General features: G+C 44.6%; 1 long non-coding RNA gene across 14 annotated transcripts in view; it reads right to left on the reverse strand.

Annotated features, from left to right (window-relative positions):
- LOC115607363 overlaps positions 1 to 16,302 on the reverse strand; it is a 65,179-nt gene that overhangs the window by 44,976 nt on the left and 3,901 nt on the right. For all 14 annotated transcript variants that reach the window (XR_003991202.1, XR_003991192.1, XR_003991199.1 and 11 more), the window contains exons 3-4: positions 7,441 to 7,527; positions 5,663 to 5,788 (exon numbers count right to left, since the gene is read on the reverse strand). This is a non-coding gene — a long non-coding RNA (uncharacterized LOC115607363). The remainder of the gene's footprint in view (positions 1 to 5,662; positions 5,789 to 7,440; positions 7,528 to 16,302) is intronic.

Genomic DNA, 16,302 nt, shown 5'->3' on the forward strand with positions numbered 1-16,302 from the left:
TCCTTGATGTCTGCGTGGCACAAATAAGTGCTCAAATCACAATGAAATGGTTGTTTGAAACCCTTTGTTAGAACAAAGCTACTTGGCAGGAAAAGGTGAGGAATGGATAAAATAGTCTACTAATGAACTTACATTACACTTCATCCTCCAGCACTGTAACCTCCCCCTTATAATTACAATAACTATGAGCTAGAAGTTTGTCAGATGAATGGGATGAGTAGTAGAGAGTGTAATGCTGCTGAGGAAGCAGTAAGTTAGTTATGGTGGTAACAGGAGAAGGGCTGAGTAGGACTGATGCCCAGGGTGGCACAGTGTCACTGAAATGCCATTGTCAGCACAAGTGCAGAGCTCTGCCTGCACGCAGCTGCGGCCACCAGATGCTATGTAAGCTGATTTGCTGTGTAATTTTATGGATGGGCTTTAAAATATGGCTGCTGGGCAGTGATAAGCCTACAACTTTATCTGCAAAAGAGTTGTTATTTATCAAGATTGATTGGATTATAAAGTCAGGCCCTTTAATTAAAGACTACTGTAATTCAAAAGGAAAATAACGCTAGTTGATGCCCAGCACATGGAGTGGCTCTTCCTTAAAGCAGCTGGGCTCTGTCTGCTACCAAAAGTCCATGCACACTGTTAACAGCTTCTGTCCAACTCCATATCCTGACTGGCTTTTTAATAAAATCTATGATATTGAATTCACCAGCTCACATTTGTGCATGCTCAGCAGATGGCTTTATGAAGAGGTGATAGCAGCTATTCCACAATTTCCAAGCATCCCATTGGAAGTCATCCCTAAAAGGTGGGGTTTCCCCCTCCACATGCTTTAATATTCGGTGGGAGTGGTGTCTACTTGTGTCCCAACAATGGCTTGTCTCAAGGGTGCAACTCAAAAGAGCAAAATCGACTGGTGCCTGTGGGGAGTGCTCCAGCCCGGTGCAGAGCTGTCTGGAGCAGCTCTGTCCCACCACAGGCAAATTCCACAGGGGGAAAATAGCAAATCCCTGACCCCCTCTGAGCCTCATGCTGGGATTTGAAAGCTGGACTGCTAATCTTCACAGCAAAGCGAGCCATTGCCTTGCTTTTAAGATGAGGAATATAATGTACTTTTTAATGTATCTTTTTTTGAGCAGCTGGAATATTTTACCCAGTTTCATTCCTCTTCATTTTTTCCTTCTTTTTTTAATTTAAACGTTACAGAGGAAATTTCAAGCTGATTAGTTAAAGTCTGGTAAAGTAATAAAGTGACTGGCAATAGTATATGAAAGGAGAATTCCCAGATCAGCAGCAGTTGTGGCTGCTGAAGCACTCGGAGGTCCCAGGACAGGCGGGAGCTTCGCAGTGCCCTTGGCTGAGCTGGCAGGAAAAGGTCAGGGACTTCTCTGCGGAGGCGAGAAGCAATTCAGGCCGAGGTCACTGCAAGAAGCTTTAGATTCCCCTGAGCACTGAGCAAGGCAAAAAAGGCCAGCAGTGAGTGCTCACAGAGCCCAGCTCAACCTGGTGGAACAAATAAAGCCCCAAACCTCTTCTGCGAGATGAAGGCACTGTGCAGCCATGGCCTGCAAATGCGCCTGCTGCTGTCTTTGTCAGGTTGAGATTCTTCCGTCTCCTCCCTGTTTCCCTTCCCCAGTCCTAAGATGTGTTTGCTTTTCCTTCTCTTCACTTTGTTTGTAGGTCCAGGCTCTGGCAGGGAGTGTGCTGCCTTCCAGATGCTAAAATGGATTATTGGATTAACTCCTCTATCAGCTGTTCGGCCTTGCAGAGGCTGGAGGTCAGGGAAGTTATTAATTCACAGCCTTCTCCATTTGCTCGTTACAAAGAGATGGAGCTATTGACTTTGCAGATTCAGTGGGATCTTGCAGCTGTACTACAGGGTGCATTTCTGTAGGCAATAAATCAATCTACATCTTCTGATGTCTCTTGTTATCAAATGAAAAAGAAATATCTGCCACATTATAGATGTGTTCACGTGCCAAGGGGAAAAATGCAGCGTGTGAGAGATGCTCCAGCCTCTCCAGCAGCAGAGTGCCAGCTTTGAGAATCCCATCTGCAGGGCAGGTGACCATGGTATTGTCAGCAATGGAGATAAGCCCTTAGCTGTGTGTGACACCCTGCAAGGCAGTGCTCCCACCCAGGAGCCTCTAGGGAGCTGGGTGGCAGTCATAGAATCCCAGAATGGTTTGGGTTGGAAGGGACCTTAAAGCTCATGCAGTTCCAACCCCCATGCCACGGGCAGGGACACTTTCCACTAGACAAGGTTGCTCCAAGCCCCGTCCAACCTGGCCTCAAACACTTCCTGATGCCTGCCTCAGTGCTGGCTGCACACTTGGCCCTGGCAGCCGTTTCCTGCCTCCTCTCATGCAAGTGTGACAAGCCAAAAGGGAGGTGCAGAGCCCATAACCATGACAAGCACGTCAGTGGAACACTGCGTAGGTGAGAAGCCAGCAGACCAGGCAGGGTACAAAGCAGGAAAGGTTTTAAGCACCAGTGATGGTGCTAAGGCAATCGAAGTGGAAGGATAAGCCTGGCTGTGCTAGCTTGGGGTAAAAATGGGTTTCCTAAGCCCCTGCAACCTGCAGCATGGCCATGCAGCACAGCAGCCACCTTCAGCCCTTGTGTGCTCCCCAGGCCTCTGAAATGGCCCACAAGCATGTGTGTGCCCCAAGCCACAGCTGAGCCACCTCACTGAGCTCTGCAAGGAGATATGGCCAAGCAGCAGAGATGGTTACTGCCAGCAGGGCAAAGGGCCAGCGCTTCCCTGTGAAGATCATATGCCTCAGAAATCATGCACAGAGGAAGTCCTTGCTGGTACATCATCACAACAAAGGGAACATGGATGCAGTGATGTTTTCTTCCGTATCCAGATGAACCAGTGCCTGGCCATCAGCGGCTCTTGCTGGGCAACACCAGCTTTTAGCCTGCTCCAGCATCATGAGCTGCGCCAGATCCAACCCTGGTTTAAGCAGCTGTCCAGAGCCTTCAAGTTGCTGGGATGCACAGTATCACCTGGAGACAACAGAAGGAGTTTCTGTGCATCTGGAATTTGGCTTTACATTAACTTTATTCTGCAAGGAAGATGGATTTTACTGCTGTATAATCCAGAGCATAAGAGCTGATCTATTCTGTTAAGCTTATGAATAAAGAAGCCTCACCTATGGTGACTTCTGGCCTCTCGAGGGCAAACCACTCAGCAGATGAAGGTCCAGATACTTCTGGATGAAGTCAGTGGTTTTCTGATTTCTACTCATACTATGGAGAATAGTAATAGGATGGAAATTTGGTGCCTTGGAGATGTGAGTGCCCAAAAGAGATGGCAGGAGGGTTGGCTCAGCTTGGACAGACAGTCCCAGAGCCTGAGCACTCACCAGGTAGCACAGGGAGCTGAGCCCTCACAGGAAAGACTGGCCCTTTGCAAGAGCAGGGTTTAACTGCAGCATTTTCTATTTCCATTGGGCTACAGATTGTACCTGACCTTACTGACTGAGAAGTGTCCTGATTACAGTAAATTAACACCTATACTGGCTGCTCATCTGCTCTTGAAATGCAGATTCCTATTAGTAAGATACATCATCCTATGCTTAGTTAACAATAAAAGTAGGGCCTTTTGACATGTTTCTCTGTCCTCAGACTAGACAGATTGTTAAATATCATTATTTTTATATTTCTAGTATTACTTATGTGGCAACGTGAATCAAGTGCCTATAAATAGGTTAAGATAGAAATCAGAAGTGTAATTCTAACCATCAGAGGCGTGAGGTTCAGGAACAGCCTTTTAACGTGATTAATGAAGCGAAAATCTAACTAGTTTGAAGATGGAAGTTGATAAATATAAAAGAGTTCTGTGACTTCCTTGCATATGGAGCGTTGTGGGAATGTCATTTTGAGCTGGTGCTGCTTTGTAATCAATAGGATCCGTCTAATATGTTCAGGGAAGCCACTTGTTATGGCTTTTTGTAAGAGAACTCTGTACAAGAGCATGAGGAACATCAGGAGCAACAGAGAGGAGCAATGCTTAGTCTAGCCATGAGCTCTGGCAAAGCAAACGGTTTGGGGCATGAAGCAAATGGGTTTGGAGCAACTGGTGGTCTCCTGGGAGGAAGAATAGTAACTGATGCATTTAATGTGGGCTTTTGTCCTGCTGTGGTTCTTCCTGAGCCACCTAAAACTCGTGAGTGCTTCAGGGTTTGGCTGAGTATGGACAAAGTCTGGATACCTTGAGCTGACTTGGGCACTCTTTGAAAATCTATTTGTCTATTAGTAATCCTCAGGCAACAGGTTTTGGCCAGAGAGCTAATCCCTAATGAGGATTTAAGGTTGCAAACTGAGTTGGTACATCCCTACGTGACCGTGTCCCTCTTGGTGTTATTTATCAGCACAGAGCTTTTGCTAAAGAGAGATATTGAGGTGTAGAAGGATGTAATAACATTTTGGGTTTGTTACAAATGTTCTGAAAGCTTTACTTGGCCTGTGAACATCCATAGGCTATGGGCTGATGACAGTCAGGAGCACAGGATGCAAAAATGTCTGTGTCTCCTGGATAACTCCAGACCTTACCAACTATGGAGGGTGCTGCAAGAAAAACAGCCTCTCATTCTGGAGCTAGTGGCAGTGCCAGAAGGAGGAAGTAACAGCTCCTTAGCAATCCAGAATTGAGAGAACCCATTTAACCCCTTCTGTGCATCAAGACAGAGCCACAAGGAGATGAGACAAGGAGCTTCAGGGCCTCTGAAGAGATGCTGGCAGAGCATAGTGGGAAGAAAAAGTGCAGCAGGTAAGATGTGGTTCACAGTTTGAGACACAGTGCTGAGCATCCAATAAAAAAGAGCCTAAAGAGTTAAAAAAACCCCTTCTTTCTGTCATGCGCCTGATAAATAAAATAAAATTTCCATCTCAGAGATGATCCAAGACCATTTTCCAATAAGAAATAAACCCAGGGCTTAGAAAATGCACACACACAAAGTAGATGAAACTTAAAAGCATCTTCCCAGCACAGTAGTTATATAAAAAAAAAAGAGGTGACCTTTAAAGAAAGGCAGTGAGAGTTCACTTGCTGTAAAAAATAAGTTTAAGCTGGGTTAAGCCAAAGAGCCCTCCCTCCCAGACACTCTTCTGCCATAGTTTAGTGCTCTTTTTAATAGATGTTTCAGCATTAGGATTTAAAAATTCATTTTCTTTTAGTGCTGGAATAAATGGCAGTCAAGGATTGAAACATCCTCTCCTTTCCCATCCTCCTCTTTTGATGGAGCATAGCCAGAGGTAGTGGCTGCTCTCTTTGTCCTTTCCTCGCACATCAGAATTTAAGCTCTCATTGGCATTCAGGTGGTTAAAAGGGAAGAGGTGGAACATCCCCCTCGCTTCACTCTTCCAAAGGTCATGTCCAGAGCTGAGAAAAATGCATTAATTCTGTCCAGGACTTCTTTAAACTGGAAAAAAATGCCAACCTAGAGCTTTGCTCTACACATGGCTGTGCCCTAAGCAGACGTTGGAGTATTGCAGAAAGATGTTTTCTTCCTGGGCAAGTTCTATGATGCCCATGGTGAACCTTTTGCTCACTCCCTTCAGGAGAGCTATTCTTGGTGCCCACACACATCAGCCATTTCTTTCTTTCACAGTCCTTCAAACAGTGAGATAAAGAACATGTACAACACAGACATTTGGCACAGACCTTTGAGATGCTTGTAGCTGTGATGGTCTCTCCTGCTCTGAGCTGTTGCTCCTGCAGTGGGGGAGCCTGGCTGTTCTGGTGTAAGCATTGCATTCTCCCTAGGACCAGGCCAAGAACATTTATCTCCTGTGGGAACATATAACCATCATGGAGCAAAACTGTTGTAAAATGACTGCTTTCAACATCTCTGAGGTAGTGGCCCGTCTGTCTACCTCTTTCCTGATATAAAAAGGATATATAGAAGGACAACAGCTAAATTAAAATGCCAGGCTGAACAGTTAAGCTATTATCTTTACAAATAATACACAGGGTGTCCTTGCCTTTAAAAGAATAGACAAGAGTGATACAGCTTGAGGTTCCTCACATGGAGCATCAGCTGCTTGTAGCATGTCAAGTGCTGATGGTCTCATCATTAAATAACTGAGCGGTGAAAAATAAAATGCAAGCTCCAAGTGAAGGACTGAGCTGGGATTAAGGTTCCTGTGCATTACCTGCTGACATCCCTGTAGGTAAAGCCTGGCAAAGCAGAGTAAATGTGGAATAATGCTGGTGTGGTCCAAGGAATTGGACCACACAGCAGGGAAAACCCAGCAGGAGATGAGAAGGTGCCATCCACAACACAGCTGTGAACACAGCTCCTGCTCCCATGTGGACCCCAGCACACCTACACAGAGAGAGCAGACACTCGCTGCGGGTGCTAACTGACACTGCAGCTTGAAGAGTCTTTACATATGATCATCCTTGATGCCTATTACAAGTTTTATTACTTTTAAAAGCTTTCTGATCTCTTCCAGTTAAGCTTTAATTACTGTTCTTCATTTGCAGCCCCTAGAAAGATCAAAACCAGTTTAGAGGAAGAGGCTTTTTATTCCTTACCAACCCTGCCCCCTGTCTTCACTGGGGATTATATTTCTTCCCTCTGCACATCCATGAGATCATTAAGTATAAAGCAGCAGTCAGATAGCAACATCTACACAACACTATTCCCATCGCCTGTGGCAGGATGCCAGACAGTAAATATGACTTTAAGGCTGTGCTGTTGGTCTTTTGAGCTTTTACAGTTTCTAGCTGGAGGGGAAAAAGGAAGAAAAGAGACCAGCTGGTGCAGTTACTCTCGTTTTCAGTTGCCAGTTATGCAACAGGCAGGTACATGGATGTGCTTTGTACCCTTCCTACTTGGTGTGAAGGCCACTGCCACCTTCATCTTACAATAGCAAGTGGCTAAAAGATGGCAGAGGTTGGGGAACTCACTGGTTGCTTTGTTTGAAATGCAGAATTGCTTTTAAAGGGTCAGATTTCTTCCATCAGTGCCAGCGGCTCTGAAATTTGACTTTCTCTTTGCACCTTCTTAAAACCACTCATACATTTGTCAGCTAGACAGAAGCTGTCTGCAGCTGAGCTCTGTTGTAGCTCACCAAGAGCCACATGTGAGAACTTGTCCATGAGCAACATAGTGCTTAGTCCTGTGTGTGCTGGACATGGGCTGATATTTGGGTTGCTGGCCTGATCTGCTGAGCTGAGCTTCAACTTTGGCTGTGGTGTTTAAAGCCTGAGGACTAAAAACTAAATCTAACAACTTCCCAAATTCCTAAACAAGCCACTTGCTGTCCAAGAGGCAGGAGACCCGAGACGCTACACTTTGGACCTGAAGGGGTCCGTGCTGGAGGATCCATCACCCCTCCTTCTTCCTTAGATTTTACTTGGAAAATAATATGTTAACACCAAGACACTTATTCTCAAGCGTGCTTTCTACAGCGGCTTGTCTAGGATTCACAAACCTTTTGCTCTATTCTCCAGCTGCTCTAAGATCTCTTGACAAGGAGTCACAACTCTTATCTCCAGGTTTCACCTCAGTCCAACAACAACTGCAATAAAGAGAAAAACAAACAAGCTGAGAAGTGTTCTGAACAAGTGTGGGGGAAATATTTGTGCAGAAAGTCTGAGCAGTTTTGCAGAGCTCTTCTCAAGTGCATTTACTGAAATTTCCCCAGAGCCTTCCTAATGTAAGTACTGTTGGAAAGATCCTAACTAAGAGAAACAGCTCCTGCTGAGTGATAGTCCAGAGCTTTATTAGTGGAGATCAAAGAGAATAAAACAATTACTGTAATTTCCAAGGAATAGTTTTTCCAGGGGCATGGAGATGAAGGCTGTGAAAATGGGCCTGTGTGTATTTAAGTAATGGGTAGGCATTCTGGTCTTTCGGTTTTTTTGCTGGCAGAGGGAATCACCTCCTATTCTGGGATATACTAATGCAAATACGAAGCAACTTCTTTTTGGCTTCCATGGAGTGCTCACAGTTCTAGAGCTCTGTGTGTGTGAGAACTGCGAGGCAGGACACAGACTGCAGCAGGGGGGCTCGGATACCCTACAGTCCAGTGGAGGACAGGATACCCGTGGAGGACAGGATACCCTCACATGTCCCTGGATCAGGCCTGAATCAATCCTGTGCTCATTCTTGGAATCCCAAGAGACAAATCCTAATGAATCAAAAGCTGCCACTGTTGCATTTGCAGGGGAGCATCCCCAGGATGGTGGTGAGAGCTTTGGCTATGCATGCTGTGGAAATCAGGTGTGTTACCCTCCACAGATGCACAGGGGATGATCCCCAGACTTGCTCTGGTCTTGCTTCAGAGGCTGCAATGACCCTGCTCTGCGCAGGGCAGCTTCTCTCCAGCAAAACAACTGTCCTTTATCCTATTACATCGTAACATGTGATTTAGAGATGATTCATCCCTTTTATTTGAGCCTGGACTTGGCTATTATCTTGCATTTCAGCCAAATAGTATTAGGAATGTTGATGTGTCTACATAGGGCCATTTTCTGCAAAATTAATCTAAGAACTCTTAAAATGAATGAGCATATATAAAAGATTTCTTTGGAACACAAATGAACTTAATTTGGTTTATCTTAATGCATTTTGGCAACAAATCACAACAAACCAAGGCAAGGTCTCTGTAATTCTGGCCACATAGAAGCGAATGCAGCTGAATGAATGCACTTTAAACTCCAGCCCTCAGTTAGTTCAGCTTAATTTTCCCATGTATACAAGCCCTAAGTCAAAAGATGAACAGTTATGTTCAACACTTACAACAGTGATGTTCTCAGCTTTGAAATGTGCAGCTCTGGGTGGCTGCACATTGTCTTTACAGAACGAGGTATGCCCAAGCATCGGGGGCTGTTTAAAGGCACTGCCTGCTCTCCTGATGGCACCTCCAAACTCTCAGTTCTACTTCACCCACTTCAGAGCAGCTTGAAGCCAAGAACAGCATCCAGGTTGGCAGGTCTGTCATGCAGAAAACTTCCTGTGACTTCAGGTGTTGGAAAACATGAGTGTTAAGAGCTGATGAGGGAAAGCAGCACTGCCTGGAGATGATAACTGCGTGTGATCTGAAGAAGACATGAAGCAGGAAATCTCCTTTCTCTGTGGGAGCCCTACAAACAAGTTTACAGCTCCAAAATATTCCTCTTGCCTTAGGAGAGGAATAAATGGACTGTACAAGTAACTAGAGTTTCCTGAAGAGACACTGGTGTGAGCACAGAGGCAGAGCAGACCACTCGCTGGGAGGTGGGCAGCATCACATCCCAGGTTTGGAAATGGAGGGCGCATATGTGAGACAGCACATTCCCCATGGGTGCCCGTTACATTGCTCAGTCCATTACAAGAGCAATATTAAGAAGATTAAACAAATCTGACTAAAGGGAAGAGCAAATCCTCTGCTAATGAGGGGAAAAATCTGCCAAAGCCTCTCACCACAAAATGGGTCCATGTGTATAGTTATGGCCCAGGAAAAAGTGTCCATTTGGCACATGCCCACTCATCTGAGAAAGTCTTACAGTGACATTCTGGCCAGAAGCTCATCTCTGCTGGAAGAATGAAGGTGCCTCAGAGGGCTGCTGCTGGTCAAAACAGCAGATGAGTGGACTCTGGGATACGGACCTGGCAGGGCAGAAGATGCTCTTCATTCAGAGAAAGAGCCTTTAGTGTTAAGCAAAGGATACAAACATTTTATGATATCACCAATGTACTGTAAAAGGATGGGAGAGATTGATCTACTTAAGAAGAGAGAAAATTTTTTTATCAGGATGTTTTTTCACTTAACTCTCTGCTGTTGCACAGTTTGGAAGCAACAATTTGCATGGAAAGTGCTGAGCAAATGTAATTTTCACAGAACAAAGAGAAAAGAAGCATAATTTATCTTATGGATGGTTACCTAAAAACATCAGTGCCCTTTACCAGTAAACAAAGATCTCAAAATCAGGTACAATCTTCTCTTAAGAACATAAGTTTGTTTTCTGTTTTGTTTTCAATTACATCTTCATTTCCCTTGTATTAACACTTCAAGAGTTGTTCTGGTACAGTTTTCTGTAGGGACAAGAGTCTCTCTCAACCATTTCCAGACAGAATATTCATGATTTAGTTGAATGGAGTAAAAAATAAAACTGCCCCACCACGGCCAGGGCCACACAGCAATGCAGTAACTCAGCCGGGAGCAGATCCAAGCCGTGGCTTTCCGTCTCTGCTCATTCCTAGGACAGACTCTTCCCTTGAAGGCAAAAGGGGAAATGAAAGTGATTGTAGGACACTCTCCAGGGCACAATCACAAGCTAAATAGGCTTTGTTTATGTAGACAGCTTTCTAAAAGTCAAACCATTGATAATGGGGAATCGTAATATCAGGCTGTTGTCTGGGATAACCACAGTGGACTCGCTGGGGACTGCTCTTGGAGGGCGTACAGCACGCTGTATTTACACTCATACTCCAGCAGTCAAGATCAGAAGCAGTTTTGGACTCAGTCCTAGGAAATGAGCCAGGTATGATAAATAAGATATATTCTGGGGAATATGTAGGGCCAGTGAATTACAGAGACAGGCTTGGTATCAGGGCTGTCTTGCTTCTCACCGTTCCCACTGGGAACACAGCCCACTGTCATCCAGATGGCTTTGTAAATCCTAAAGGAGCACACTGGCCTCCCCAGAGCATCCAAGACTCAGTCCCTCTCTTCTGCCACCTACAGCAGCTTTCCAAGCTGCTGAGCCAACTCAAGACCGGGCTGACTGAGTGTCATTAGCAGACAGAGAGAGGCAAATAGCATCATTCTGGTTAGCTCATACACGCATGACTTGTTGTTTGAAAAGAGACCTTGAGCTTTGCTGAACCCAATGTACTCATCTTTAATTTTCACTTTCCCAGCAGAGATACACCCACATTCCTCCAAAGAATTACAGTTAGTTTGGTCCAGGCATTTGTTGAATAACTTCACTTCTCATTGTCCCTGCTTTAAAGCGTCTGAGAGAATAAGCTGATCTGGAAACACACCACTTTTTGTTTGCTCTTTCCTCAGGGAACATGATATTATTAATGTTTTGTCCTAAGTATCTGGAAGTTATGGAAAATGTTCACTGTCTCCTGTATTCAGGGCTTCTAGAACCAACGTTTTATCACCCAAAACAATGTGCCAGAAAGTCAACTGCTGGTGTCAGCCAGGAAAGAGGGAGCAGAGACAAGTGCTGGCAATTCGGGAGACTGATCAGGCATCAAGAATAACAGAAAGATATTATGAACAAATGATTCATAAGAAAAGAAATAAGCTGATGGCCTGATGCTGCTAAGTAAATATTTACCAACGACTAATAGCTTTGCAGAAGATCTGTTAATGTCAAATTTGCTAATAAGAAGATGAGAGTGAGATATATTATGAATATTGCTCAGTTACACAGTTGAGAAAGTTCCTTCCTACGACAAGGACATTCCTTTTCCATTTTCCTTGCAGTTTATGGAGATAAACTCAATGGCTGAGATGAGAATCTCAGAAGAGAAACGCCCTCCAGAAATTTTAAGTTGCTGTTCTTAAACCCAAAACACACATCCATGTTAACTGTATATTGAACCTTCTCACCTGCTAGACAGTGGTCTGATGGAGCTGCAGCCTGGCCGGCCACCCAAATATAATCAGCCACCCACAAAAGACGGGGGGGGGGGGGGGGGGGGAAGAAAGCTTTTAGTGCTGATCAGTCAAAAACCTGATATAAATGTCATTTTATTACAGCTCTTCCACTTAGTGACTCTGAAAGCCCTACCCTATCCCTGTGAATTTTCACACTTAATACCTCCTAGCAAGTGAAATGCACTCTGAAGGAATAGGTCAGTAATTCTCAGCTTCCTAAAAGGAAATCTGGTTTAGTGGATTTTTTCTATGTATTTAAGCAAATGACTTTCAGACCCTTCTTCATATTCACATTCAGGCTTTTAATTTCTAATTCCCCATTACTCATCTCTCTGCCTGGGCCTGGTTCTCCAGAGAACATTTGAGGGATTCATCTTCCACACTTGGAAATTTAATGGGCCTTCAATTTTACTTTCAGAAAAGTAGAATAAAAGTCAAGAGCTGGAATGGTTGAACTGTTCAGGGTCACTGTTCTGTCAGTCTGAGTCTTGATTTCTGGCAAAAGCAATGGTCATAACCTAAAATAAGAGATTATTTGTGCAGATATTCCATGCCATTTTCCCCACCGTATCCTGGCCACCATGGCCTAAGTCGTGCTCTTGTGTGACCCCAAGGACTCACTTGCTGCCCCCTTGCTCAGCTCCCCCCTGCTCAGAGCTGCCCCTTCCCACAGGCTTCAAGCACTGAACATTTCTGATAAGAAATAACGTCTCAGCAAAGTGTGGCAGCTCAGCAAAAACCATTTCCCAGTGACTCACTGCAAGGTGCTGCAGGAGGTGAGAACTTGCACGCTTCAGATTATCAGCTTTCTCTCCTGCTAATTCCCTGCTATGAAGTGAAATTCTCAGACCATATTGTGCTTTTGATTAGCTCTGCCAGAGATATGGAAAGCAGCAACATGTCCAGACTCTGACAGAAAATCCCAAAGACACAAGGCCATAGAAACTACCTGCGGGAAGAGTGGTTCTGCCTCCAGTAATGAAATCTGGCTTGAGCCCTGCCCCAGTATGTGCACTCTCTACCTTCAGGACTTAAAACCTCTGAAAGTCCAACCCAAAGCTTACACCACCTCCCTCAAGTGACCTTCCCATGGCTTAATACCGTTTGCTGCCCACACAGGAGCTGGAGGTGCTTGGAAAGCCCAGGACACACACTGGTGTGCCCAGACCATGGACTGGTTTGTCCTGGTGGGAGCAGGGACTGCTTTGGGAATGCTTTTCAGAAGAAATGCTCAGCCCTGCAATGGAAAATCTTTTCCAAGACTATTATGTGTTGATATTCCCACCTACCCAAGTCACTTCTTTTGAAGACTTTGTTCTTCATTTCCCAGTCTGAAGACAACGTGAAGAGCACAGAGCAACCTCAGCTCAAGCTTAAAATGGAAATGAAACATTTTTCTACTTGCATTTGCAAAGACCTTCAAGCTCAACCTTTTATATGTTTTACATATCTGCACATTTTATATCTTGACTGTTTTAGCTGTCATTCTTTTACTACTGGCGCCTGTGAGGATCAGACCATGGAGCAGTTGAGGAGATGACCACGCTCACCTTTGAAGGGACTCTGAAGGAAATACAGAAAGACCCAAGAGGGAAATTATTTAGCTAAAAAACAAAGTCCTCTGCTAATTTATGAAACTATTTATGTGGAATTTATACTAATGTCTCCCATGCTGTTGATAGATTCTAGCCATCCATCATACATTTCAGGCACTGCCTGGCTGCGTGGAGCTCATAAGGAGGGTGGATGGTTGTGACAGGGCTCCGTGCCAGAACAAGGATCTTCCCAGGATATCTCAGTGCAGGATCAAGGCCCTGGTTTGAACCAGACAAAACTCTCAACAGGCCTGAGCTTGTTCAAACAAAATCCCTGCTTTCTGCTCTGCCTGCAGATGTACGTTTTGGCTGCAGAAAGAGAATGAAGCTGAAGGGGAGACTTTGTTTTTCAACTACAAAGTCGGAAAAAGCTGGGAAAACGAAGCTAACTAAAACGGATGGCCCATGTTCCAAACCACAGCAAACCTCTGGGCTCCATGCACAGAAAGCAGTGTCCTTGGGTGATAAATTGATTGTTTTCCTCTTAGCTGTGGAATTTATTAGTGCTGTAAAGCTGCTGCCCATGCTGAGGACTCCTGTTATTCTCTTGAACCAAGAGAATAATAAAAGGTTTCTCTGGAAATTCTTTACATCTCTGTTTTAAACAGATGGCTGCTGAACTCCGTAAGGTCAGCAGTGCAGTGGCTGATTATCACCACGTGGCTCCTTTAAGCAGAATAAATTAGGAAAAGTGAAAAAGAAAACACCAAAAAGACAGTTCAAGACTTGATTTCCAAGCAGAAGAGCTTGGTGCAGCCACACATGGATTTCAATTTTGAAGAATCACAGGACACACTTCCCTGACTGGCAGCAATTGTTGGAAAGCAAAACTAAGTGTGTGTTTAGTTCAAGTATTTTTAGCTCAAAACCTGAAAGTTCAAGTACATTTAGTTCAAAATGTATTGTTCAAGCAGGTCTAGGAGACGGAGTACCAATATCCTTCACATGGGAAGGCAAATTGGTGAAGGAGACTTAACAAACTTAAAAGACTTCATCATGATTCAGTGCGGTGCTCCACCAATGGGCCCCACGCTCATGTGCTGGTGTTTGATTTGGGAGGAAGGCATGCTCCAAAAATAGACATCAAGATGATGTTTGGATGTGCATAAGGGAATCTAATAAGACAAAAGCGTATCAAAAGGAAACAGCTATGTGGAATTTGAAAGTTAAAAGCTGAGAAGGTTTTAAAGAGAGAATATCTTGTCTTGCTATAAGCATGAGATCAAGATTTCTGGGGGTAAATGTCAGTGTAATTTCATTTACGCGCTAGAACTAAACCAGTTTATTCCAGTGAAGGTCTGAACAATCAGACTGCTTTCCCTTCTCAAATAATGCAAGAGCTATCTCTGCCTTTGCCTGTACAGGAGCTGCCAGCAGCAGGAAAGGGCCTGGCAGTACCGGGCAAGGCCAATATGGGGTTTGTTTGAGCAGCTCAGTGCCTACGTTGCCAAGCCAGCCCCCGACCAGGCACTCACCAGCTTCTGCTTCCAGTCCTTCTGCCTGGCAGCACACAGCAAGCAGCTCCTCACCAAAACAAGTCCTACCACGGCCCAGCTTTGTACCAACACTGGTTGGAGAGGAGAGGAGGAAGCCTGGATTTTAGCTAATTATTCTCAACCTCCAAAGTGTCACTACAATGTGCATTATCAGCTTGACATCCCTGCTGTGCTGTAAGCAGGAATGTCCTCACTTTTCTCATTGTCACACAGTCCTGGCTTACCACCACCAGGAAGATGGACACATCAGGGGGTTGCAGAGGTGACACAATCTCTACTTGCTGTCCCTCTCCCTTTTGGCCAGGACTCGCTGCTCTCCATCTGACTTAGGTCTCTTTACCCATGTCTGGTTTTAATCAAACCTGTCGGTACAGAGACCCTGACTTTCTGAAAAGCTTCGAGTCCCTGCACTACAATTAAAATGATTTCTCTAATGCTGCCCCATCTAGATGAATTTCAGGAAGGAGAAAGTGCAAACTCCCAGAGCTGGTGGAAAATGCAAATAAACAGAGCGTGGATCTGGCATTGAGAGCTGTCACTCAACCTGATCTCACCCGCTGGAAGGATCTAATCAAACACAGTCTGACTCCAAGATCCAAGGCAGGGAAATGAAGCTTTAAATGGTGTTTTCATCCATGCTGGAACAGCTCAATTTATGCTTTGTTTTGTTTGTGAAATAGCTACTTTTTAAAAAGAAATGCTACTACTGCTAGAAATAATTCATGTTATCTGAATCTATCGAATTTTAGGAGGGGGTGATGAGATTCAAAAGTGGAGACATTTCTAATATCAGTGATATGAGACAATATAAAGACAACACCTATGTTCTCAGATAATCTTCGGTCTTAGTCTTTTGCTGAACAGCAGTGCTCCTGAGGCTAGCTTATGTTTATTTCTTCAGCTGAAGTGTAACACTTTGCCCATATGTCAGTATTAAAACAAAAATCTCACTTCTGAACTCTTCAATGTTTTTATTCATGTGTTCTGTCGCTCTCAGGCAGGGACTGGGAGTACCAGACACTGCCTTATGTAAAATAATTGACTGTATTTTCTCTCCTCTGAACTAATATACCACATTTCCTCCCTATCTATCATCTAGCTGAATGTACTGTGTTTTCTATCTATCACCCTGCTAAGGTACCCATCACCAGGGTATGCAGCCAGCAGAGAAACAGTATAATGATGCTATATTAAATAAAGAAAATCAATGTTCCACTAAAACTGAGCCAAATTCTGACAAGTGGGGTGCCATGAGAAGAATTTGGCCTTCTGTTTCAAGCAGAGGGCATTTCTGGAGCAGCACTCCCACCCCATGATATTCATAGGTCTTTCCTTGCAATGCCGTATGGCCTGGGTAAGCCAGGGTTCATCTCTCATCCTCTCTCTCTGCCCCAGCCCTTCTTGCTGGGGATCACACAGCTCTTCTTGTCAACACCCTGTTTAAGCCCAAGATTTCTTGTCCTGGTCAGTGTGAACATGGAAATCAGGTGTTGAATGGAGATGAGCCAAGAGAGGACATGAAAGCTTTGAGATCTGAGTCCTGCATCTAGTTTCTGGGCCTGTAATGGATCAGACCTTTGCCAGCGAGCCTTTGCCAGCAAGCT

The sequence above is a fragment of the Strigops habroptila genome, chromosome 4 (genome assembly GCF_004027225.2).
Source record: "Strigops habroptila isolate Jane chromosome 4, bStrHab1.2.pri, whole genome shotgun sequence".
Lineage (NCBI taxonomy): Eukaryota > Metazoa > Chordata > Aves > Psittaciformes > Psittacidae > Strigops > Strigops habroptila.